Source organism: Panulirus ornatus, chromosome 58 (genome assembly GCF_036320965.1).
Source record: "Panulirus ornatus isolate Po-2019 chromosome 58, ASM3632096v1, whole genome shotgun sequence".
NCBI lineage: Eukaryota > Metazoa > Arthropoda > Malacostraca > Decapoda > Palinuridae > Panulirus > Panulirus ornatus.
The window spans coordinates 65,609-93,403 of NC_092281.1; the positions used below are offsets into that span (position 1 = coordinate 65,609).

The 27,795-nt window shown below is 44.4% G+C and overlaps 1 long non-coding RNA gene across 1 annotated transcript; it reads left to right on the forward strand.

Moving 5' to 3' along the window:
• Positions 1 to 6,412: 6,412 nt before the first annotated feature.
• On the forward strand, positions 6,413 to 27,578 carry LOC139766821 (uncharacterized). Its single transcript, XR_011716954.1, has 3 exons — positions 6,413 to 6,541; positions 6,692 to 6,821; positions 25,131 to 27,578. It is a non-coding gene; the product is annotated as an uncharacterized lncRNA (long non-coding RNA).
• Positions 27,579 to 27,795: the final 217 nt, after the last annotated feature.

Below are 27,795 nucleotides of genomic sequence, written 5' to 3' on the forward strand. Positions count from 1 at the left end.
ATGACTGACCCACCAACCAAGGTAGTGTATGACTGGCCCACCAACCAAGGTAGTGTATGACTGGCCCACCAACCAAGGTAGTGTATGACTGGCCCACCAACCAAGGTAGTGTATGACTGGCCCACCAACCAAGGTAGTGTATGACTGGCCCACCAACCAAGGTAGTGTATGACTGGCTCACCAACCAAGGTAGTGTATGACTGGCCCACCAACCAAGGTAGTGTATAACTGGCCCACCAACCAAGGTAGTGTATAACTGGCCCACCAACCAAGGTAGTGTATAACTGGACCACCAACCAAGGTAGTGTATGACTGACCCACCAACCAAGGTAGTGTATGACTGGCCCACCAACCAAGGTAGTGTATAACTGGCCCACCAACCAAGGTAGTGTATGACTGGCCCACCAACCAAGGTAGTGTATGACTGGCCCACCAACCAAGGTAGTGTATGACTGGCCCACCAACCAAGGTAGTGTATGACTGGCCCACCAACCAAGGTAGTGTATGACTGGCCCACCAACCAAGGTAGTGTATGACTGGCCCACCAACCAAGGTAGTGTATGACTGGCCCACCAACCAAGGTAGTGTATAACTGGCCCACCAACCAAGGTAGTGTATGACTGGCCCACCAACCAAGGTAGTGTATGACTGGCCCACCAACCAAGGTAGTGTATAACTGGCCCACCAACCAAGGTAGTGTATGACTGACCCACCAACCAAGGTAGTGTATGACTGGCCCACCAACCAAGGTAGTGTATGACTGGCCCACCAACCAAGGTAGTGTATGACTGGCCCACCAACCAAGGTAGTGTATGACTGGCCCACCAACCAAGGTAGTGTATGACTGGCCCACCAACCAAGGTAGTGTATGACTGCCCACCAACCAAGGTAGTGTATGACTGGCCCACCAACCAAGGTAGTGTAATGACTGGCCCACCAACCAAGGTAGTGTATGACTGGCCCACCAACCAAGGTAGTCGTATGACTGGACCACCAACCCAAGGTAGTGTATGACTGGCCCACCAACCAAGGTAGTGTAATGACTGGCCCACCAACCAAGGTAGTGTATGACTGGCCACCAACCAAGGTAGTGTATGACTGGCCCACCAACCAAGGTAGTGTATGACTGGCCACCACCAAGGTAGTGTATGACTGGCCCACCAACCAAGGTAGTGTATGACTGGCCCACCAACCAAGGTAGTGTATGACTGGCCCACCAACCAAGGTAGTGTATGACTGGCCCACCAACCAAGGTAGTGTATGACTGGCCCACCAACCAAGGTAGTGTATGACTGGCCCACCAACCAGGTAGTGTATGACTGGCCACCAACCAAGGTCGTGTATGAATGGCCCACCAACCAAAGTAGTGTATGACTGGCTCACCAACCAAGGTAGTGTATGACTGGCCCACCAACCAAGGTAGTGTATGACTGGCCCACCAACCAAGGTAGTGTATGAATGGCTCACCAACCAAGGTAGTGTATGACTGACCCACCAACCAAGGTAGTGTATGACTGGCCCACCAACCAAGGTAGTGTATGAATGGCTCACCAACCAAGGTAGTGTATGACTGACCCACCAACCAAGGTAGTGTATGACTGGCCCACCAACCAAGGTAGTGTATGAATGGCCCACCAACCAAGGTAGTGTATGACTGGCTCACCAGCCAAGGTAGTGTATGACTGGCCCACCAACCAAGGTAGTGTATGACTGGCTCACCAACCAAGGTTGTGTATGAATGGCCCACCAACCAAGGTAGTGTATGACTGGCTCACCAACCAAGGTAGTGTATGACTGGCTCACCAGCCAAGGTAGTGTATGACTGGCTCACCAACCAAGGTAGTGTATGACTGACCCACCAACCAAGGTAGTGTATGACTGGCCCACCAACCAAGGTAGTGTATGAATGGCCCACCAACCAAGGTAGTGTATGACTGGCCTACCAACCAAGGTAGTGTATGACTGGCCCACCAACCAAGGTAGTGTATGACTGACCCACCAACCAAGGTAGTGTATGACTGACCCACCAACCAAGGTAGTGTATGACTGACCCACCAACCAAGGTAGTGTATGACTGGCTCACCAACCAAGGTAGTGTATGACTGACCCACCAACCAACCGAGAACTTCGACGTGTCCGGCAAATGTTAATTAACAATGGCTATTTCAATACTGAATTTGATACCATTGTGAACACATGCTGGAGCAACATGTCGTGGCTAACATACAACCTCAACAACGTGACAGCTTTATACTTTACTACAGGAACACATTGACGATAACATATCGAAATGAAGACCTTCTGCAACATATTGTGGCCACAACCTGCAAAGTGATTAATACTCGCACATAATGACGTGTTTCTATACTCGCACATAATGAGGTGTTTCTATACTCGTACATAATGACGTGTTTCTGTACTCGTACATAATGACGTGTTTCTATACTCGTACATAATGACGTGTTTCTATACTCGCACATAATGACGTGTTTCTATACTCGCACATAATGACGTGTTTCTATACTCGTACATAGTGACGTGTTTCTATACTCGCACATAATGAGGTGTTTCAATACTCGTACATAATGACGTGTTTCTATACTCGTACATAATGACGTGTTTCTATACTCGCACATAATGACGTGTTTCTATACTCGTACATAGTGACGTGTTTCTATACTCGCACATAATGAGGTGTTTCAATACTCGTACATAATGACGTGTTTCTATACTCGTACATAATGACGTGTTTCTATACTCGTACATAATGACGTGTTTCTATACTCGTGCATAATGACGTGTTTCTATACTCGTACATAATGACGTGTTTCTATACTCGTACATAATGACGTGTTTTTATACTCGTACATAATGACGTGTTTCTATACTCGTACATAATGACGTGTTTCTATACTCGTACATAATGACGTGTTTCTATACTCGCACATAATGACGTGCTTCTATACCCGTACATAATGATGTGTTTCTATACTCGCACATAATGACGTGTTTCTATACTCGTACATAGTGACGTGTTTCTATACTCGCACATAATGACGTGTTTCTATACTCGTACATAATGACGTGTTTCTATACTCGTACATAATGACGTGTTTCTATACTCGTACATAATGACGTGTTTCTATACTCGTACATAATGACGTGTTTCTATACTCGTACATAATGAGGTGTTTCTATACTAGCACATAATGACGTGCTTCTATACCCGTACATAATGACGTGTTTCTATACTCGCACATAATGACGTGTTTCTATACTCGTACATAGTGACGTGTTTCTATACTCGCACATAATGAGGTGTTTCAATACTCGTACATAATGACGTGTTTCTATACTCGTACATAATGACGTGTTTCTATACTCGTACATAATGACGTGTTTCTATACTCGTACATAATGACGTGTTTCTATACTCGTACATAATGACGTGTTTCTATACTCGTACATAATGACGTGTTTCTATACTCGTACATAATGACGTGTTTCTATACTCGTGCATAATGACGTGTTTCTATACTCGTGCATAATGACGTGTTTCTATACTCGCACATAATGAGGTGTTTCTATACTCGTACATAATGACGTGTTTCTATACTCGCACATAATGACGTGTTTCTATACTCGTACATAATGACGTGTTTCTATACTCGTACATAATGACGTGTTTCTATACTCGTACATAATGACGTGTTTCTATACTCGTACATAATGAGGTGTTTCTATACTCGCACATAATGACGTGCTTCTATACCCGTACATAATGACGTGTTTCTATACTCGCACATAATGACGTGTTTCTATACTCGTACATAGTGACGTGTTTCTATACTCGCACATAATGACGTGTTTCCGTGCACCCACACACACACGTGGGGGGGGGGGGGGGGAGCTTGGGGGGGTTGGTGGGGGGTGGGGGGGGGGGGGGGGGGGGGGGGGGGGGGGGGGGGGGGGGGGGGGGGGGGGGGGGGGGGGGGGGGGGGGGGGGGGGGGGGGGGGGGGGGGGGGGGGGGGGGGGGGGGGGGGGGGGGGGGGGGGGGGGGGGGGGGGGGGGGGGGGGGGGGGGGGGGGGGGGGGGGGGGGGGGGGGGGGGGGGGGGGGGGGGGGGGGGGGGGGGGGGGGGGGGGGGGGGGGGGGGGGGGGGGGGGGGGGGGGGGGGGGGGGGGGGGGGGGGGGGGGGGGGGGGGGGGGGGGGGGGGGGGGGGGGGGGGGGGGGGGGGGGGGGGGGGGGGGGGGGGGGGGGGGGGGGGGGGGGGGGGGGGGGGGGGGGGGGGGGGGGGGGGGGGGGGGGGGGGGGGGGGGGGGGGGGGGGGGGGGGGGGGGGGGGGGGGGGGGGGGGGGGGGGGGGGGGGGGGGGGGGGGGGGGGGGGGGGGGGGGGGGGGGGGGGGGGGGGGGGGGGGGGGGGGGGGGGGGGGGGGGGGGGGGGGGGGGGGGGGGGGGGGGGGGGGGGGGGGGGGGGGGGGGGGGGGGGGGGGGGGGGGGGGGGGGGGGGGGGGGGGGGGGGGGGGGGGGGGGGGGGGGGGGGGGGGGGGGGGGGGGGGGGGGGGGGGGGGGGGGGGGGGGGGGGGGGGGGGGGGGGGGGGGGGGGGGGGGGGGGGGGGGGGGGGGGGGGGGGGGGGGGGGGGGGGGGGGGGGGGGGGGGGGGGGGGGGGGGGGGGGGGGGGGGGGGGGGGGGGGGGGGGGGGGGGGGGGGGGGGGGGGGGGGGGGGGGGGGGGGGGGGGGGGGGGGGGGGGGGGGGGGGGGGGGGGGGGGGGGGGGGGGGGGGGGGGGGGGGGGGGGGGGGGGGGGGGGGGGGGGGGGGGGGGGGGGGGGGGGGGGGGGGGGGGGGGGGGGGGGGGGGGGGGGGGGGGGGGGGGGGGGGGGGGGGGGGGGGGGGGGGGGGGGGGGGGGGGGGGGGGGGGGGGGGGGGGGGGGGGGGGGGGGGGGGGGGGGGGGGGGGGGGGGGGGGGGGGGGGGGGGGGGGGGGGGGGGGGGGGGGGGGGGGGGGGGGGGGGGGGGGGGGGGGGGGGGGGGGGGGGGGGGGGGGGGGGGGGGGGGGGGGGGGGGGGGGGGGGGGGGGGGGGGGGGGGGGGGGGGGGGGGGGGGGGGGGGGGGGGGGGGGGGGGGGGGGGGGGGGGGGGGGGGGGGGGGGGGGGAGCAAAAGACGGAGTTCTATTGATAAGGAAGGTCAGCAAGAGACGGTATTATACAGATAAGGAAGGTCAGCAAGAGACGGTATTATACAGATAAGGAAGGTCAGCAAGAGACGGTATTATACAGATAAGGAAGGTCAGCAAGAGACGGTATTATACAGATAAGTTGTGGACCTCCACCCTCTATCCTCCATGAATTGTGACTATCTACTTTCTAACCTGCATAGGTTGTGACCTCCCTCCGCGCTTTATCCTCCACAAGTTGTGGACCTCCAGTCTCTATTCTCCATAGGTTGTGACCCTCCACTCTCTATCCTCCATAAGTTGTGACTCCAATTTCTATCCTCCATGAGATGTGACCCTTCACTCTCTATATTCCCTAAGTTGTGGACCTCCACTCTCTATCCTCCATAGGTTGTGACCCTCCACTCTGTCCTCCATAAGTTGTGACTCTCCACTCTCTATCCTCCATACGTTGTGACCCTCCACTCTCTAACCTTCATAAGTTGTGACCCTCCACTCTATCCTCCATAGGTTGTGGACCTCCACTCTCTATCCTCCATAAGTTGTGACTCTCCACTCTATCCTCTATAAGTTGTGACCCTCCACTCTCTATCCTCCATACGTTGTAGACTTCCACTCTCTATCCTCCATAAGTTGTGACTCTCCACTCTCTATCCTCTATAAGTTGTGACCCTCCACTATTTATCCTCCATAAATTGTAGACCTCCACTCTATCCTCTATAAGTTGTGACTCTCCACTCTCTATCCTCCATAAGCTGTGGACATCCGCTCTATCCTCCATAAGTTGTGACTCTCCACTCTATCCTCTATGAGTTGTGACCCTCCACTCTATCCTCCATAAGTTGTGGACATTCGCTCTATCCTCCATAAGTTGTGATCCTCCCCTTTCTAGCTTCCTTAAGTTGTGACCCACCCACTCTCTGTCCTCCATAAGTTATGACCCTCCACTCCCTATCCTCCATAAGTTGTGGACCTCCACTCTCTATCCTCCATAAGTTGTGTCCCTCCTCTCTCTACCCTTCATAAATTTTGGACCTCCACTCTCTATCCTCCATATAATTGTTACTCTCCACTTTCTAACCTACATAAGTTGTGACCTCCCCCCCCCACTCTCTGTCCTCCATTACTTATGACCATTCACTCTCTAACCCCCATACGTTGTGACCCTCCACTTTCTAACCTCCATATGTTGTGGACCTCCACTCTCTACCCTCCATAAGTTGTGACCCCTCACTCTCTATCCCCCATAAGATATGACCCTCCACTCTTTATCCTCCATAAGTTGTGACCCTCCACTCTCTATCCTACATAAGTTGTGACCCTCCCCTTTCAAGCCTCCAGTAGTTGTGACCCTTCAGTCTCTAAGTGGGAAACATTTAATGCTACACCAAATAGTTTATCTAATCATTGATATATTTTCTTAACTAATTTCTTTGTGTCTTGGAGCAGCAAGCAATAATGAGCTGTTATCATGGAAGCTTCCATATTTATCAGGAATATCTGCTATCTTCTCAGGTGCTACAATTGTGGCGAGTTTGCCAACCACATTGCAGCCAAGTGCACAATGGGTCCTCAGCCTAAACGTTGTCATTATTGTAAGAGTCAAGACCATCTTATAGCCGAGTGTCATCATCGTACAGACAAGGTGGGTTCACTCATCTCATAAATGATATATGAAAATAACCAATGTCAATTGGTAAACAAACCTATATCAAAAGTTAACAATCAAACTGTGTTTTGAAGAACATCTTGGGAAAATGTGAATCTTCTGAAAAGTGTATATGAATATGTTATAACTTTGTGCTGTTCACCTCCATATTTGTGTAACTTTGTGCACTTTAGTTTAGACTCCTAATATGTCCCTCCACATCTTTACCAAATAATCTCTCACTTATCAATGAAACACAGAAGGTCAAATTAATAGGAGCTGCTGATAAGTCAGATTATTTTAAGAGACATTGTATGAAAACCAGATAACAACATATATGTTCTTTACACCCAGGGCAGAGGAGATGAGCCGGATGCTGAGCTGGGAGAGACAAGAGTGTAGCCAGATGACAGTCAGGCTCAGTCATGGTCACACATAGGAAATGTACAACATGATTTAGGAAGGCATTAATTACTGAATGTACAACATGATATAAACATGATTTAGGAAGGCATTAATTGCCGAAGTCTTTGCACAAATGACAATGGCTATTTAAAATCTTGTTGAAGCAAAAATTTGTATAATGCTAAATGTGACTTGCCTCACAGAGTGATAGATAGCCTCACAGGCGATAGACAGACTTTAATGTATTCCTTCTCTGCTTAACACAAGACACTGACCAATCAATCAGTAGGCAATAAGACTCATCATTACTCAGTCACTGAAAATTCAGTATAATGTTACTTTTGCCTTTATAAAAAAGGAGATTATCTGGTATACAAATTAACATCTTAGTTTTAGTGTCAAACTGAAGGGACATTTCTACTTCCAAAATATGAACTTCCTAGATATGTCATACACACGTTTTCTGCTTTCAGAATATTGTGTAGTACAATTTATAACCATTACAGAATGTTATATTTTTGTATCTTTAGTTACAGAAATATGGAAGAGAAGTTAAAAAAGGGGTGAAAGTTCATGTTTGACATATAAATCGACGCTAGATATCAAATGTCATAGTGACCCTTCTACTTAGACCGTCAGATACATACCTAGAAATATATATACTATGTGATGGCTGGCTGACCAGGTTACCCCATGCTACCAGAAACCTTTCATCAGTCACCTTGAAACAGTTGTCACCTAAACTGTCATGCTGCTGAAGGTTTGCTACACCAGGTGACACAGAACACACACACACACACACACACACACACCAGCTGTGGCTTTCTTTCCATATTCAGAATTGATTCTACCACTTTATAGATGATTTACATATGTAGGGTACATAGTGAGTGGTGACAGACAAAATGAAGTTGCTCGGGGAAAAACAAAACAAAGATCTCAGGACTGAACTTACAGGGAAGTAATGTGAGTTATTGAGAGAAAGTGGCAGGTTAGGTCAAGAGGAAGGTGCCAGGGATGGAACAAGACAGCAAGTGAGAGTTGGGGTGAGCGAGTATCAGTAAACTTCAGAAAGAATGGGATGTCTTAGAAGAAGGTTAATAGTGTGAGAAAAACAGGTGAACAAAAGGGAACATCAGTGAAGGGAGCAAGGGGGAAGTGATAACAGGTGGTGATGAAGTGAGGAGGAGTGGAGTGAGTATTCTGAAGGTATGCTGAATGTGTTTGATAATAGAGTGGCAGATGTAGGGTGTTTTGGTCGAGGTGGAGTACGAAATGAGAGGGTCAGGGAGAATGATTTGGTGAAGAGAGAAGAGGTGGTGAAAGCCTCGCGGAAGATAGAATTCAGCAAGGCAGCCGGATTAGTTGGTATTACAGTTGAATTCATTAACAAAAAAGGGGTGACTGTGTTGTTGATTGGTTAGTAAGGATATTCATTGTTTGTATGGACCATGGTGAAGTGCCTGAGGATTGGCCAAATGCATGCATAGTGTCATTGTACAAAGTTAAAGGGGATAAAGGTGAGAGTTCAAACTACAGATGCATAAGTTTGTTAAATATACCTGGTAAGTTGTATGGGAGGGTTTTAATTGGGAGGGTGGAAGGCATGTACAGAGCACCAGACTGGGGAAGAGCTGTGTGGTTTCAGAAGTGGTAGAGGATGTGTGGATCAGGAGTTTGCTTTGAAGAATGTATGTGAGAAATACTTAGAAAAACAGGTGGCTTTAATTGTGGCATTAATGGGTCTGGAAAAGGTATATGTTAGTTTTTTTGTGGAAGGTGCTATGAATATACAGTGTGGGATGAAAGTTACTAAAAGTAGTGATTTTTATCGAGAGAGTAATGAGTGTGTAGGAGTAGATCATGATAAGGGTGAGTGCTTCCAAGTGAAAGTGGGTGTGCGGTCTATGTGACGTCACTATAGCTTTTTAATTCTTTATGATGGGGTGGTGAGAGGGGCGAGTCTGTTAGGGGAATCAAGTCAGTTGTTGTTCCCCAATGATACAATTCTGGTGGCTGATTCGAGTGAGAAACTGCAGAAGTTGATGGCCAAATTTGGAAAAGTGTGCGAAAGGAAAAAGTTGACAGTAGATGTGAATAAGAGCAAGGATATTAGGATCAGCAGGATTGAGGGACAAGTTAATTGGGATGTAAGTTTGAATGGAGAAAAATTGGAGGAAATGAAGTGTTTTAGATATCTGGGAGTGGATGTAACAGCGAATGGAACCATGGAAGTGGAAGCGAGTCACAAGATGGGGGAGGGGGCAAAGGTTCTGGAAACATTGAGGAATGTGTGGAAACAGAACATCATCTGGGAAGGAGATAATTGGTATGTTTGAAGATATAGTAGTTCCAGCAATGCTGCAAAAAATGCTAGGAATTGGCTCTTATACTTATGAATTTGAGAAATCTAAAATCTGGGATTCTGTACCAGATATACAAAGACGTATTATCTAGGATTCTTTACCCGATATACAAAGATGTATTATCTAGGATTCTATACTAGATATACAAAGAGGTATTATCTAGGATTCTATATCAGATATACAAAGACGTATTATCTAGGATTCTATATCAGACATACAAAGACATATTATCTTGGATTCTATAGCAGATATACAAAGAGGTATTATCTAGGATTCTGTAACAGATATACAAAGAGGTATTATCTAGGATTCTATATCAGATATTCAGAGACATATTATCTAGGATTCTGTACCAGGTGTACAAAGACGTATTATCTAGGATTCTGTACCAGATATACAAAGACGCAATGTTCAGGCCCTGATTGCTCAAAATCTCACTCCATCCTTCCACCTCCAATTTGGTCTACCGCTTCTCCTTGTTCCCTCCTCTGACACATATATTCTTTTTGTCAATCTTCCCTCACTCATGCTCTCCATGTGTCCAAACTATTTCAACACACCCTCTACTGCTCTCTCAACAACAATTTTTATTACCACACCTCTCTCTTACCCTTCCATTACTTACTCGATCAAATCACCTCACATTACATATTGTCCTCAAACAATTCATTTCCAACACATCCACCCTCCTTCGCACAACCCTATCTATAGCCCATGCCTCACAACCATACAACATTGTTGGAACCACTATTCCTTCAAACATACCCATTTTTGCCCTCCAAGATAACGTTCTCGACTTCCACACATTATTCAGTGCTCCCACCCAACCCTGTGACTCGCTTCCACTTGCATGGTTCAATCTGCTGCTAAATCCACTCCCAGGTATCTGAAACACTTCACTTCCTCTATTTTTTTCTCCATTCAAACATACCTCCCAATCAGCTTGTCTCTCATCCATACTGAACCAAATAGCCTTGCTCTTATTCACATTTACTCTCAACTTTCTTCTTTCACACACTTTACCAAACTCAGTCACCAACTTCTGCAGTTTCTCCTGAACCAGCCACCAGCGATGTATCATCAGCGAACACCTACTGACTCACTTCCCAAGCCCTCTCATCCCCAACAGATGGCATACTTGCCGCACTCTCCAAAACTCTTGCATTCACTGCCCTAACTACACCATCCATAAACAAATTGAACAACTATGGAGACATCACGCACCCCTACCACAAAACGACATTCACTGAGAACCAATCACTTTTCTCTCTTCCTACTTGTATACATGCCTTGCATCCTTGGTAAAAACTTTGCACTACTTCTAGCAACTTACCTCCCACACCATATACTCTTACAACTTTTCACAAAGCATCTCTATCCACTCTATCATATGCCTTCCCTAGATCCATAAATGCCACATACAAATCCATCTGTTTTTTTTAAGTACTTCTCACATAAATTCATGAAAGCAAACACCTGATCCACACTTCCTCTACCACTTCTGAAACCACACTGCTCTTCCCCAGTCTGGTGCTATGTGCATGCCTCCACCCTCTCAATCAATACCCTATCATATAATTTCCCAGAAATGCTCGACAAACTTATGCCTCTATAATGTACTGAGAGGGGCAGCTGGAGGGATGTTTGATCACTATCTTGTGGTGGGGAAGGTGAAGATTTGTAGAGGTTTTCAAAAAAGATGAGAGAATGTTAGTGAGAAGAGAGTGGTGAGAGTAAGTGAGCTTGGAGAGGAGACTTGTGTGAGGAAGTACCAGGAGAGACTGAGTGCAGAATCGCAAAAGTGAGAGCAAATGATGTAAGGGACGTGGGGGGGGAGGGCATGGGATGTATTTACGGAAGCAGTGATGGCTTGCACAAAACATGCATATGGCATGAGAAAAGTGGGAGATTGGCAGATTAGAAAGGGTGGTGAATGGTGGGATGAAGAAGTAAAGTTGTTAGTGAAAGAGAAGAGAGAGGCATTTGGACGATTTTTGCAGGGAAGGAGTGCAAATGAATGGGAAATGTATAAAAGAAAGCGGCAGGAGGTCAAGAGAAAGGTGCAAGAGGTGAAAAAGAGGGCAAATGAGAGCTGGGGTGAAAGAGTATTGTTAAATTTTAGGGAGAATAAAAAGATGTTTTGAAAGGAGTTAAACAAAGTGCGCAATAAAAGAGAACAAATGGGAACATCAGTGAAGGGGGCTAATGGGGAGGTAATAGCAAGTAGTGATGAAGTGAGAAGGAGATGAAGTGAGTATTTTGAAGGTTTGTTGAATGTATTTGATGATAGAGTGGCAGATATAGGATGTTTTGGCTGAGATAGTGTGCGAAGTGAGAGGGTCAGGGAGAATGGTTTAGTAAACAGAGAAGAGGAAGTGAAAGCTTTGTGGAAGATGAAAGCTGGCACAGTGGAGGGTTTGGATGGTATTGCAGTGGAATTTATAAAAAAGGGGTGACTGTGTGATTTGAACACTCACCTTTATCCCCTTTGCCTTTGTACAATAGCACTATGCATGCATTCCGCCAATTCTCAGGCACTCCACCATGAGCCATACATGCATTGAATATCCTCATCAACCACTCAAGTCACCCCCTTTTTTAATAAATTCCACTCCAATACCATCCAAACCTGCCGCCTTGCTGGCTTTCATCTTCCACAAAGCTTTCACTACCTCTTCTCTGTTTAACAAATCATTCTTCCTGACCCTCACTTCTCACATCACCTCAACCAAAACACCCCATATCTGTCACTCTATCATCTAATACATTCAAAGAACCTTCAAAATACTCACTTCATCTCCTTCTCACATCACCACTACTTGTTATTACCTCCCCATTAGCCCTCTTCACCAATGTTCCCATTTGTTCTCTTGTCTTACGCACTTTATTTACCTCCTTCCAAAACGCCTTTTTATTCTCCATAAAATCTAATGATACTCTCTCACCCCAACTCTCATTTGCCCTCTTTTTCACCTCTTGTACCTTTCTCTTGACCTTCTGCCTCTCTCTTTTACACATCTCCCAGTCATTTGCACTATTTCCCTGCAAAACTTATCCAAATGCCTCGCTCTTCTCTTTCACCAATAATCTTACCTCTTCATCCCACCACTCACTACCCTTTCTAATCTGCCCACCTCCCACGCTTCTCATGCCACAAGCATCTTTTGTACAAGCCATCACTGCTTCCCTAAATACATCCCATTCCTCCCCCACTCCCCTTATGTCCTTTGCTTTCACCTTTTTCCATTCTGCACTTTGCCTCTCCTGGTACTTCCTCACACAAGTCTCCTTCCCACGCTCACTTACTCTCATCACTCTCTTCACCCCAACATTCTGTCTTCTTTTCTGAAAACCTTTACAAATCTTCACTTTTGCCTCCACAAGATAATGATCAGACATCCCTCCAGTTACACCTCTCAGCACATTAACATCCAAAAGTCTCTCTTTCGTGCGCCTATCAATTAACATAATCCAATAACGCTCTCTGGCCATCTCTCGTACTATTTTAAACCAGGTATTCCCAATCACCAATCCTTTTTCAGCACACAAATCTACAAGCTCTTCACCATTTCCATTTACACCACTGAACACCCCATGTACACCAATTTTTCCCTCAACTGCCACATTACTCACCTTTGCATTCAAATCACCCATCACTATAACCCAGTCTCGTGCATCAAAACTATGAACACACTCACTCAGCAGCTCACAAAACACTTACCTCTCATGATCTTTCTTTTCATGCCCAGGTGCATAGGCACCAATAATCACCCATCTCTCTCCATCCACTTTCACTTTTACCCATATCAATCTAGAGTTTAATTTCTTATACTCTATCACATACTTCCACCACTCCTGTTTCAGGAGTAGTGCTGATCCTTCCCTTGCTCTTGTCCTCTCACCAACCCCTGGCTTTACTCCCAAAACATTCCCAAACCACTCTTCCCCTTTACCCTTAAGCTTCATTTCACTCAGAGCCAAAACATCCAGGTTCCTTTTCTCAAACATACTACCTATCTCTCCTTTTTCTCATCTTGGTTACATCCACACACATTTAGACACCCCAATCGGAACCTTCAAGGAAGATCAGCACTCCTCGCGTGACTCCTGTTTCCCTATCTAGAAAGTTAAAATACAAGGAGGGGAGGGTTTCTAGCCCCCCCACTCCCGTCCCCTTCAGTCACCTTCTACGACACGTGGGGAATGCATGGAAAGTATTCTTTCTCCCCTATCCCCAGGGATATATATTTCTTTATTTATTTATTATAATTTGTCGCTGTCTCCCGCGTTAGAGGTAGCACAAGGAAACAGATGAAAGAATGGCCCAACCCAACCACATACACATGTATATACATACACGTCCACGCACTCGCATATACATACCTATACATCTCAACATATATATATATATATAAATATATATATATATATATATATATATATATATATATATATATGCACACAGATATACACATATATACACATATACATAATTCATACTGTCTGCCCTTATTCGTTCCCATCGCCGCCCTGCCACACATTTTATAACAACTCCCTCACCTGCGTGTGTGCGAGGTAGCACTAGGAAAAGACAACAAAGGCCATATTCATTCACACTCAGTCTCTACCTGTCATGTATAATGCACCGAAACCACAGCTCCCTTTCCACATCCAGGCCCCACAGAACTTTCCATGGTTTACCCCAGATGCTTCACATGCCCTGGTTCAATCCATTGACAACGTGTCGACCCCGGTATATCACATCGTTCCAATTCACTCTATTCTTTGCACGCCTTCCACCCTCCTGCGTGTTCAGGCCCCAATCACTCAAAATCTTTTTCACTTCATCTTTCCACCTACAATTTGGTCTCCCACTTCTCCTCGTGCCCTCCATCTCTGACACATATATCCTCTTGGTCAATCTTTCCTCACTCATTCTCTCCATGTGACCAAACCATTTCAAAACACCCTCTTCTGCTCTCTCAACCACGCTCTTTTTATTACCACACATCTCTCCTACCCTTTCATTACTTACTTGATCAAACCACCTCACACCACATATTGTCCTCAAACATCTCATTTCCAGCACATCCACCCTCCCGTGCATAACTCTATCCATAGCCCACGCCTCGCACCCATACAACATTGTTGGAACCACTATTCCTTCAAACATACCCATTTTTGCTTTCCAAGATAATGTTCTCGACTTCCATACATTCTTCAACGCTCCCAGAACTTTCGCCCCCTACCCCACCCTATAATTCACTTCCGCTTCCATGGTTCCATCTGCTGCCAAATCCACTCCCAGATATCTAAATCATTTCACTTCCTCCAGTTTTTCTCCATTCAAACTTACCTCCCAATTGACTTGTCCCTTAACCCTACTGTACCTAATAACCTTGCTCTTATTCACATTTACTCTCAGCTTTCTTCTTTCACACACTTTACCTAACTCAGTCACCAGCTTCTGCAGTTTCTCATACGAATCAGCCACCAGTGCTGTATCATCAGCGAACAACAATTGACTCACTTCCCAAGCTTTCTCATCTACAATGGCCTGCATACTTGCTCCTCTTTCCAAAACTCTTGCATTCACTGAGAACAAAGCACTTTCCTCTCTTCCTACACGTACACATGCCTTACATCCTTGATAAAAACTTTTCACTGCTTCTAACAACTTACCTCCCACACCATATATTCTTAATTCCTTCCACATAGCATCTCTATCAACTACATCATATGCTTTCTCCAGATCCATAAATGCTACATACAAATCCATTTGCTATATATATATATATATATATATATATATATTTTTTTTTTTCTTTTATACTAATCGCCATTTCCCGCATTAGTGAGGTAGCGTTAAGAACAGAGGATGAGGACTGGGCCTTTGAGGGAATATCTTCACCTGGCCCCCTTCACTGTTTCTTCTTTTGGAAAAAAAAAAGAGAGGGGAGGATTTCCAGCCTCCCGCTCCCTCCCCTTTTAGTCACCTTCTACGACACGCAGGGAATACGTGGGAAGTATTCTATCTCCCCTATCCCCAGGGATATATATATATATATATATATACATATATAGTGCCATTGTACAAAGGCAAAGGGGATAAGAGTGAGTGCTCAAATTACAGAGGTATAAGTTTGTTGAGTATTCCTGGTAAATTATATGGGAGGGTATTGATTGAGAGGGTGAAGGCATGTACAGAGCATCAGATTGGGGAAGAGCAGTGTGGTTTCAGAAGTGGTAGAGGATGTGTGGATCAGGTGTTTGCTTTGAAGAATGTATGTGAGAAATACTTAGAAAAGCAAATGGATTTGTATGTAGCATTTATGGATCTGGAGAAGGCATATGATAGAGTTGATAGAGATGCTCTGTGGAAGGTATTAAGAATATATGGTGTGGGAGGCAAGTTGTTAGAAGCAGTGAAAAGTTTTTATCGAGGATGTAAGGCATGTGTACGTGTAGGAAGAGAGGAAAGTGATTGGTTCTCAGTGAATGTAGGTTTGCGGCAGGGGTGTGTGATGTCTCCATGGTTGTTTAATTTGTTTATGGATGGGGTTGTTAGGGAGGTAAATGCAAGAGTCTTGGAAAGAGGGGCAAGTATGAAGTCTGTTGGGGATGAGAGAGCTTGGGAAGTGAGTCAGTTGTTGTTCGCTGATGATACAGCGCTGGTGGCGGATTCATGTGAGAAACTGCAGAAGCTGGTGACGGAGTTTGGTAAAGTGTGTGGAAGAAGAAAGTTAAGAGTAAATGTGAATAAGAGCAAGGTTATTAGGTACAGTAGGGTTGAGGGTCAAGTCAATTGGGAGGTGAGTTTGAATGGAGAAAAACTGGAGGAAGTGAAGTGTTTTAGATATCTGGGAGTGGATCTGTCAGCGGATGGAACCATGGAAGCGGAAGTGGATCATAGGGTGGGGGAGGGGGCAAAAATTTTGGGAGCCTTGAAAAATGTGTGGAAGTCGAGAACATTATCCCGGAAAGCAAAAATGGGTATGTTTGAAGGAATAGTGGTTCCAACAATGTTGTATGGTTGCGAGGCGTGGGCTATGGATAGAGTTGTGCGCAGGAGGATGGATGTGCTGGAAATGAGATGTTTGAGGACAATGTGTGGTGTGAGGTGGTTTGATCGAGTAAGTAACGTAAGGGTAAGAGAGATGTGTGGAAATAAAAAGAGCGTGGTTGAGAGAGCAGAAGAGGGTGTTTTGAAGTGGTTTGGGCACATGGAGAGAATGAGTGAGGAAAGATTGACCAAGAGGATATATGTGTCGGAGGTGGAGGGAACGAGGAGAAGAGGGAGACCAAATTGGAGGTGGAAAGATGGAGTGAAAAGGATTTTGTGTGATCGGGGCCTGAACATGCAGGAGGGTGAAAGGAGGGCAAGGAATAGAGTGAATTGGAGCGATGTGGTATACAGGGGTTGACGTGCTGTCAGTGGATTGAATCAAGGCATGTGAAGCGTCCGGGGTAAACCATGGAAAGCTGTGTAGGTATGTATGTTTGCGTGTGTGGACGTATGTATGTACATGTGTATGGGGGGGGGTTGGGCCATTTCTTTCGTCTGTTTCCTTGCGCTACCTCGCAAACGCGGGAGACAGCGACGAGGTATAAAAAAAAAAAAAAAAAAAAAAAATATATATATATATATATATATATATATATATATATATATATATATATATATATATATACACACGTATACACGTACATATACATACACATACATATATATATATATATATATATATATATATATATATATATATATATATATATATATATATAGATAGCGGTTCCAACAATGTTGCATGGTTGCGAGGCGCGGACTATGGACAGAGTTGTGCGCAGGAGGATGGACGCTCCGGAAATGAGATGCTTGAGGACAACGCGCGGTGTGAGGCGGTTTGATCGAGTAAGCAACGCAAGGGCAAGAGAGATGTGTGGAAACAAAAAAGAGCGTGGTTGAGAGAGCAGAAGAGGGCGCCCTGAAATGGTTTGGTCACATGGAGAGAATGAGTGAGGAAAGACTGACCAAGAGGACACATGTGTCGGAGGTGGAGGGAACGAGGAGAAGAGGGAGACCAAATTGGAGGTGGAAAGATGGAGTGAAAAAGATTTTGTGTGATCGGGGCCCGAACATGCAGGAGGGTGAAAGGAGGGCAAGGAACAGAGTGAATTGGAGCGATGTGGCATACCGGGGTCGATGCGCTGTCAGTGGACTGAATCAGGGCACGCGAAGCGTCTGGGGCAAACCATGGAAAGCTGTGTAGGCACGCACATTTGCGTGTGTGGACGCATGCATACACATGTGTATGGGGGTGGGCTGGGCCACTTCCTTTGTCTGCTTCCCCGCGCCACCTCGCAAACGCGGGAGACAGCGACAAAGCAAAAAAAAAAAAAAAAAAAAAAAAAAAAAAAAAATGAGAGGGGAGGATTTCCAGCCACCCTCTCCCTCCCCTTTTAGTCACCTTCTACGACACGCAAGGAATACGTGGGAAGTATTCTTTCTCCCCTATCCCCAGGGATATATATATATATATATATATATATGTTGTGGATGAGAGAGCTTGGGAAGTGAGTCAGTTGTTGTTCGCTGATGATACAGCGCTGGTGGCTGATTCATGTGAGAAACTGCAGAAGCTGGTGACTGAGTTTGGTAAAGTGTGTGAAAGAAGAAAGTTAAGAGTAAATGTGAATAAGAGCAAGGTTATTAGGTACAGTAGGGTTGAGGGTCAAGTCAATTGGGAGGTAAGTTTGAATGGAGAAAAACTGGAGGAAGTAAAGTGTTTTAGATATCTGGGAGTGGATCTGGCAGGGGATGGAACCATGGAAGCGGAAGTGGATCATAGGGTGGGGGAGGGGGCGAAAATCCTGGGAGCCTTGAAGAATGTGTGGAAGTCGAGAACATTATCTCGGAAAGCAAAAATGGGTATGTTTGAAGGAATAGTGGTTCCAACAATGTTGTATGGTTGCGAGGCGTGGGCTATGGATAGAGTTGTGCGCAGGAGGGTGGATGTGCTGGAAATGAGATGTTTGAGGACAATGTGTGGTGTGAGGTGGTTTGATCGAGTAAGTAACGTAAGGGTAAGAGAGATGTGTGGAAATAAAAAGAGCGTGGTTGAGAGAGCAGAAGAGGGTGTTTTGAAATGGTTCGGGCACATGGAGAGAATGAGTGAGGAAAGATTGACCAAGAGAATATATGTGTCGGAGGTGGAGGGAACGAGGAGAAGAGGGAGACCAAATTGGAGGTGGAAAGATGGAGTGAAAAAGATTTTGTGTGATCGGGGCCTGAACATGCAGGAGGGTGAAAGGAGGACAAGGAATAGAGTGAATTGGAGCGATGTGGTATACCGGGGTTGACGTGCTGTCAGTGGATTGAATCAAGGCATGTGAGGCGTCTGGGGTAAACCATGGAAAACTGTGTAGGTATGTATATTTGCGTGTGTGGACGTATGTATATACATGTGTATGGGGGTGGGTTGGGCCATTTCTTTCATCTGTTTCCTTGCGCTACCTCGCAAACGCGGGAGACAGCGACAAAGCAAAAAAAAAAAAAAAAAAAAAAAGCTCTCTCATCCCCAACAGACTCATACTTGCCCCTCTTTCCAAAACTCTTGCATTTACCTCCCTAACAACCCCATCCATAAACAAATTAAACAACCATGGAGACATCACACACCCCTGCCGCAAACCTACATTCACTGAGAACCAATCACTTTCCTCTCTTCCTACACGTACACATGCCTTACATCCTCGATAAAAACTTTTCACTGCTTCCAACAACTTGCCTCCCACACCATATATTCTTAATACCTTCCACAGAGCATCTCTATCAACTCTATCATATGCCTTCTCCAGATCCATAAATGCTACATACAAATCTATTTGCTTTTCTAAGTATTTCTCACATACATTCTTCAAAGCAAACACCTGATCCACACATCCTCTACCACTTCTGAAACCACACTGCTCTTCCCCAATCTGATGCTCTGTACATGCCTTCACCCTCTCAATCAATACCCTCCCATATAATTTACCAGGAATACTCAACAAACTTATACCTCTGTAATTTGAGCACTCACTCTTATCCCCTTTTCCTTTGTGCAATGGCACTATGCACGCATTCCGCCAATCCTCAGGCACCTCACCATGAGTCATACATACATTAAATAACCTTACCAACCAGTCAATAATACAGTCACCCCCTTTTTTAATAAATTCCACTGCAATACCATCCAAACCTGCTGCCTTGCCGGCTTTCATCTTCCGCAAAGCTTTTACTACCTCTTCTCTGTTTACCAAATCATTTTCCCTAACCCAGCGACAAAGCAGTTGAGGGAATAATTGGTATACATGGGGTGTTCAGTGTTGTAAATGGAAATGGTGAAGAGCTTGTAGATTTATGTGCTGAAAAAGGACTGATGATTGGGAATACCTGGTTTAAAAAGCGAGATATACATAAGTATACTTATGTAAGTAGGAGAGATGGCCAGAGAGCGTTATTGGATTACGTGTTAATTGACAGGCGTGCGAAAGAGAGACTTTTGGATGTTAATGTGCTGAGAGGTGCAACTGGAGGGATGTCTGATCATTATCTTGTGGAGGCTAAGGTGAAGATTTGTATGGGTTTTCAGAAAAGAAGAGTGAATGTTGGGGTGAAGAGGGTGGTGAGAGTAAGTGAGCTTGAGAAGGAGACCTGTGTGAGGAAGTACCAGGAGAGACTGAGTACAGAATGGAAAAAGGTAAGAACAATGGAAGTAAGGGGAGTGGGGGAGGAATGGGATGTATTTAGGGAATCAGTGATGGATTGCGCAAAAGATGCTTGTGGCATGAGAAGAGTGGGAGGTGGGTTGATTAGAAAGGGTAGTGAGTGGTGGGATGAAGAAGTAAGAGTATTAGTGAAAGAGAAGAGAGAGGCATTTGGACGATTTTTGCAGGGAAAAAATGCAATTGAGTGGGAGATGTATAAAAGAAAGAGACAGGAGGTCAAGAGAAAGGTGCAAATGAGAGTTGGGGTGAGAGAGTATCATTAAATTTTAGGGAGAATAAAAAGATGTTCTGGAAGGAGGTAAATAAAGTGCGTAAGACAAGGGAGCAAATGGGAACTTCAGTGAAGGGCGCAAATGGGGAGGTGATAACAAGTAGTGGTGATGTGAGAAGGAGATGGAGTGAGTATTTTGAAGGTTTGTTGAATGTGTTTGATGATAGAGTGGCAGATATAGGGTGTTTTGGTCGAGGTGGTGTGCAAAGTGAGAGGGTTAGGGAAAATGATTTGGTAAACAGAGAAGAGGTAGTGAAAGCTTTGCGGAAGATGAAAGCCAGCAAGGCAGCGGGTTTGGATGGTATTGCAGTGGAATTTATTAAAAAAGGGGGTGACTGTATTGTTGACTGGTTGGTAAGGTTATTTAATGTATGTATGACTCATGGTGAGGTGCCTGAGGATTGGCGGAATGCGTGCATAGTGCCATTGTACAAAGGCAAAGGGGATAAGAGTGAGTGCTCAAATTACAGAGGTATAAGTTTGTTGAGTATTCCTGGTAAATTATATGGGAGGGTATTGATTGAGAGGGTGAAGGCATGTACAGAGCATCAGATTGGGGAAGAGCAGTGTGGTTTCAGAAGTGGTAGAGGATGTGTGGATCAGGTGTTTGCTTTGAAGAATGTATGTGAGAAATACTTAGAAAAGCAAATGGATTTGTATGTAGCATTTATGGATCTGGAGAAGGCATATGATAGAGTTGATAGAGATGCTCTGTGGAAGGTATTAAGAATATATGGTGTGGGAGGCAAGTTGTTAGAAGCAGTGAAAAGTTTTTATCGAGGATGTAAGGCATGTGTACGTGTAGGAAGAGAGGAAAGTGATTGGTTCTCAGTGAATGTAGGTTTGCGGCAGGGGTGTGTGATGTCTCCATGGTTGTTTAATTTGTTTATGGATGGGGTTGTTAGGGAGGTAAATGCAAGAGTTTTCGAAAGCGGGGCAAGTATGAAGTCTGTTGGGGATGAGAGAGCTTGGGAAGTGAGTCAGTTGTTGTTCGCTGATGATACAGCGCTGGTGGCTGATTCATGTGAGAAACTGCAGAAGCTGGTGACTGAGTTTGGAAAAGTGTGTGGAAGAAGAAAGTTAAGAGTAAATGTGAATAAGAGCAAGGTTATTAGGTACAGTAGGGTTGAGGGTCAAGTCAATTGGGAGGTGAGTTTGAATGGAGAAAAACTGGAGGAAGTGAAGTGTTTTAGATATCTGGGAGTGGATCTGGCAGCGGATGGAACCATGGAAGCGGAGGTGGATCATAGGGTGGGGGAGGGGGCGAAAATCCTGGGGGCCTTGAAGAATGTGTGGAAGTCGAGAACATTATCTCGGAAAGCAAAAATGGGTATGTTTGAAGGAATAGTGGTTCCAACAATGTTGTATGGTTGTGAGGCGTGGGCTATGGATAGAGTTGTGCGCAGGAGGATGGATGTGCTGGAAATGAGATGTTTGAGGACAATGTGTGGTGTGAGGTGGTTTGATCGAGTGAGCAACGTAAGGGTAAGAGAGATGTGTGGAAATAAAAAGAGCGTGGTTGAGAGAGCAGAAGAAGGTGTTTTGAAGTGGTTTGGGCATATGGAGAGGATGAGTGAGGAAAGATTGACCAAGAGGATATATGTGTCGGAGGTGGAGGGAACAAGGAGAAGAGGGAGACCAAACTGGAGGTGGAAAGATGGAGTGAAAAAGATTTTGTGTGATCGGGGCCTGAACATGCAGGAGGGTGAAAGGAGGGCAAGGAATAGAGTGAATTGGAGCGATGTGGTATACCGGGGTTGACGTGCTGTCAGTGGATTGAATCAAGGCATGTGAAGCGTCTGGGGTAAACCATGGAAAGCTGTGTAGGTATGTATATTTGCGTGTGTGGGCGTATGTATATACATGTGTATGGGGGGGTTGGGCCATTTCTTTCATCTGTTTCCTTGCGCTACCTCGCAAACGCGGGAGACAGCGACAAAGTATAATAAATAATATTAATAAATAATAATAATAATATTTTTTTTTTTTCATACTATTTGCCATTTCCCGCGTTAGCGAGGTAGCGTTAAGAACAGAGAACTGGGCCTTAGAGGGAATATCCTCACCTGACCCCCTTCTCTGTTCCTTCTTTTGGAAAATTAAAAAAAAAAACAAGAAAGGGGAGGATTTCCAGCCACCCGCTCCCTCCCCTTTTAGTCGCCTTCTACGACACGCAGGGAATACGTGGGAAGTATTCTTTCTCCTCTATCCCCAGGGATAATAATATATATATATATATATATATATATATATATATATATATATATATATATATATATCCCTGGGGATAGGGGAGAAAGAATACTTCCCACGTATTCCCTGCGTGTCGTAGAAGGCGACTAAAAGGGAAGGGAGCGGGGGGCTGGAAATCCTCCCCTCTCAATTTTTTTTTTTAATTTTCCAAAAGAAGGAACAGAGAAGGGGGCCAGGTGAGGATATTCCCTCAATGGCCCAGTTCTCTGTTCTTAATGCTACCTCGCTAACGCGGGAAATGGCGAATAGTTTGAAAAAAAAAAAAAAAAAAAAATATATATATATATATATATATATATATATATATATATATATATATATATATATATATATTTATATGTGTGTGTGTATGTATGTATGTATATATATATATGGGGTTGTTAGGGAGGTGAATGCAAGAGTTTTGGAAAGAGGGGCAAGTATGCAGGCTGTTGTGGATGAGAGAGCTTGGGAAATGAGTCAGCTGCTGTTCGCTGATGATACAGTGCTGGTGGCTGATTCGTAAGAGAAACTGCAGAAGCTGGTGACTGAGTTTGGTAAAGTGTGTGTAAGAAGAAAGCTGAGAGTAAATGTGAGTAAAAGCAAGGTTATTAGGTACAGTAGGGTTGAGGGACAAGTCAGTTGGGAGGTAAGTTTGAATGGAGAAAAACTGGAGGAAGTGAAGTGTTTTAGATATCTGGGAGTGGATTTGGCAGTGGATGGAACCATGGAAGCGGAAGTCAATCATAAGGTGGGGGAGGGGGCGAAAGTTCTGTGAGCGTTGAAGAATGTGTGGGAGTCAAGAACATTATCTTGGAAAGCAAAAATGGGTATGCTTGAAGGAATAGTGCTTCCAACAATGTTATATGGTTGCGAGGCGTTGCCTATACATAGAGTTGTGCAGAGGAGGGTGGATGTGCTGGAAATGAGACGTTTGAGGACTATATGTGGTGTGAGGTGGTTTGATCGAGTAAGTAATAATAGGGCAAGAGAGATGTGTGGTAATAAAAAGTGTGTGGTTGAGAGAGCAGAAGAGGGTGTTTTGAAATGGTTTGGTCACATGGAGAGAATGAGTGAGGAGAGATTGACCAAGAGGATATACGTGTCAGAGGTGGAGGAAACGAGAAGTGGGAGACCAAATTGGAGGTAGAAAGATGGATTGAAAAAGATTTTGAGTGATCGGGGCCTGAACATGAAGGAGGGTGAAAGGCATGCAGGGAATAGAGTGAATTGGAACGATGTGGTATACCAGTGTCGACGTGCTGTCAATGGATTGAACCAGGGCATGTGAAGTGTCTGGGGTAAACCATGGAAAGTTCTGTGGGGCCTGGATGTGGAAAGGGAGCTGTGGTTTCGGTGCATTATTACATGACAGCTAGAGACTGAGTGTGAACAAATGTGGCCTTTGTTGTCTTTTCCTAGCGCTACCTCACGCACATGAGGGGGGAGGGGGTTGTTATTTCATGTGTGGCGGGGTGGCGATGGGAATGAATAAAGGCAGACAGTATGAATTATGTACATGTGTATATATGTATATGTCTGTGTGTGTATTTATATGTATACGTTGAGATGTATAGGTATGTATATTTGCGTGTGTGGACATGTATGTATATACATGTGTATGTGGGTGGGTTGGGCCATTCTTTCATCTGTTTCCTTGCGCTACCTCGCTAACATGGGAGACAACGACAAAGCAAAAAAAAAATATCTATATATTATTATTTTTTTTGTTACACGTAATCACTGTTTCCCTATGTCAGTGAGTTAGTGCTAGGAAACAGACGAAGAATGGCCTATCCATTTATGTGCATATATATGTACATAAACATCCACATATGCACGTATATATATGCACATATCAACATATACATACATATACGTATAAATACACAGACATTGCATACATACACATGTACATATTCAGCTTTGCTTGCCTTCATCCTTTCCTTTCACAACCCCGCCCCACAGGAAAACAGCATTGTTATCCCTGCTTCAGTGAGGTATTGCCAGGAATACAGACAAAAAGGCCCCATTCGTTCACACTCAGTCTCTACGTATGTATGTATGTATGTATGTATGTATGTATGTCATGTAACTGAATCTTTGTGATTTTTTTTTCCTTTGTTAATAAGCCTATATAATTACAGCATATAATCTAGTATTTAGTTATATGCTTTGACGTATGTTTCAGCAAAAAATCTATCATTTTTGAGACATCAAAGGACATATTAATTCTGTATCTTTCTCTTTCTTCCTAACTAGTCATATGGAGGACTGTTCAAAAGGCTGGTGATTTGTTGAAGATCAGTGAAATGTAACAGAGCCATCAGAAACTAAAGTGTTGTATTTGAAGAAGGTAAAGCCTAACAAGCATTGAATGTAGTCCATCTGAAATAAGAATGGCTATATGCTATCAGGACTTTCTAAACAGACAAGAGAGATCAAAACATTAATGCCATGTCTAAGGTAAGGAAGGACAAACTTCATATAGCAATGGTTAGTAAAGCAAAATGATTAATGAAATGCAGCAGACAGAGTACTTCAGCTCATGTGCAATGGCTGTACAGCACTGAATTAGCTATGATCATTAGAAAGGTTCTTTTGATACATTAAATATGAGCATCATATACATGAGCAGTAACTGTTTTGTTAAAGAGTATGGTGCTATTTTGCATAGAGGACTTTCAATTGTACCAAGATTCATAGAAATCGAATTGTCTGCATCTGTTCTCCCCTTGTCTGAATCTACCTTTGCAAAGCATTTGGGCATTAGATTCTTTTAGATTTATTTCAGGCACTATGTGTTCTGGATTAATAAAATGTATTAAGAAAAATTTTAATGAAGTAAGTAAATTTTTAAAAATGGTGAAAAAGGATAAAGTAAAATTGTTTGCTTTTTTATATATTTCTATATCTCGTGTACATCTAAAAAATCATGTAGATCATAACCTCTGACTTAAAAGTTAGAAACCCACTTTTTTTTTCTTCAAGGGTCACATGTATAGTGAGATTGTATGTGGTCTTAACACCTGAAAATGATGTTAGTCTTTTTGATTGGTGGATGTAGCTTAACATTGATGGACTAAGTTACCCTGGTCTTTGATACGTCTAAAGGCCAAACATCCACTTTTACTAAACTTTTCTGAGAAGTTGATTAGATCCATATCAAGTAACTCAGATCCACCCCAAGCAACTATGATTAGATCCACCCAAAGTAACCCTGATTAGATCCACCCCAAGCAGCTATGATTAGACCCACCCCAAGCAACTCTGATTAGAACTACCCCAAGCAACTATGATTACATCCACCCCAAACTACTCTGATTAGAACTACCCCAAGCAACTATGATTAGATCCACCTCGAGCAACTATCATTAGATCCATCCCAAGCTACTATGATTCTACTTGATTTTTTTCATTATAGTGTTCACTGCCATATTTCTCAGTATTTTCATGTTTCATTTTCCAATGTTTGGTCACATAACTATGGTATTATCTCAGTGCAGTCCCAGTAATTATAAATACCAAAGTGCTTCTTTTATAGATATAAGCAACAGGATATTTGAACTCAGGTTTAACCATGCTCTGTATGATTTGCAAACTCTTTTGTACATATTCAGGTATAGAATTGTCATAACACTAGTTATAGAGGTAGTTAAACAAACTATGATTCACTGAACAGCCATTGTCAGATTTTATATATACAGACAGAGATAAGACAGTCAAAAAGATAATACAACTTTAACTGTTTGAATGAACAGGTTTCTTTAAAAGGCAAAAGAAAGTTCCTGTTCAGAGATTTAAAAATGATAGCAAGCCTAGAATAAATGCCATATGTAAACTTTGAATTATTAAGATTTACATTTGTTATTGTATTTAACCATCTTTTTATATGATTTTAGAATTTGCTTTTGAAATATTCCTAAAAGTATATTGTACAGTTTATTCTTAGCCACTCCATAATCTTATTTCTTGCTATCTAATGGTGCATTGTGTCAAAGGATAGATAAATGAGCAATTGTGTTAGCAGTGAAATACAGTCTATGTAAAATATATGTAATAATTGCAAAAGCATGCCAACAAAGAATCAGGTAGAACTTTTCAGAAATTTCCTGCGTTAAGTTTGGAATAATTAGAATAAGTTTTACAGGATACTTTCTGTTCAGTTCTGCTTAGATTTTGCTAAAATCTTAAGATTACTCTGCATGTGTCTGAAGCACTGAATGATGAAAAGTCATACATGACTTACTCCATTTAAGCAGAACAATGAGTACAATTTCAGAAAGCTGGCATGATTTTCAATTGAGATTTCAGGGAGAAAGATCAACAGTTCCTATGTTATCAGGTCCATTTCACCTTATACACAGGTACAGGACTTCATCATCTGGTTTGCTGGTGGTATCTGCAATATCATACACATATTTTAAAGGTTTAGGAAAAGTAATAGTGTTCTTTATCTACAGTAATTTCCTACAAAGTTAAAAGAATGTCTGAATTAAGATTTCTTTGTGATGATTGGTAACTAATTGCAGAAGACTCATGCCAGCCAGTAAGATGGTAAACACAAGTCAGGCAAGTCTGAACTAGAATTTATACCTATCAATGCCTTGATTATCCATGATTTGGTAATACATAATCCTGTGTGAATCATTCAGGGTAACTAATTACAGCATTTTTCACATGAAAATGGAGTAAAAGATGAGGATTAGACATCTTTACACTGCTTTTGATTCTATATACACATTATACCATAGATTTCATCATTGGTTACATGTCATGCATAACAAATCCCCTGCATTTCAAAGATATAATGAGAACAAACCCTAACATATGAGATAGAGGGATGGATTGAAGTTACTTAAACCTCCACTCAGATGTCAACACTCCCCTATGACAGGTTTTTCAAGAACTTGGAGTTATAGGCAAA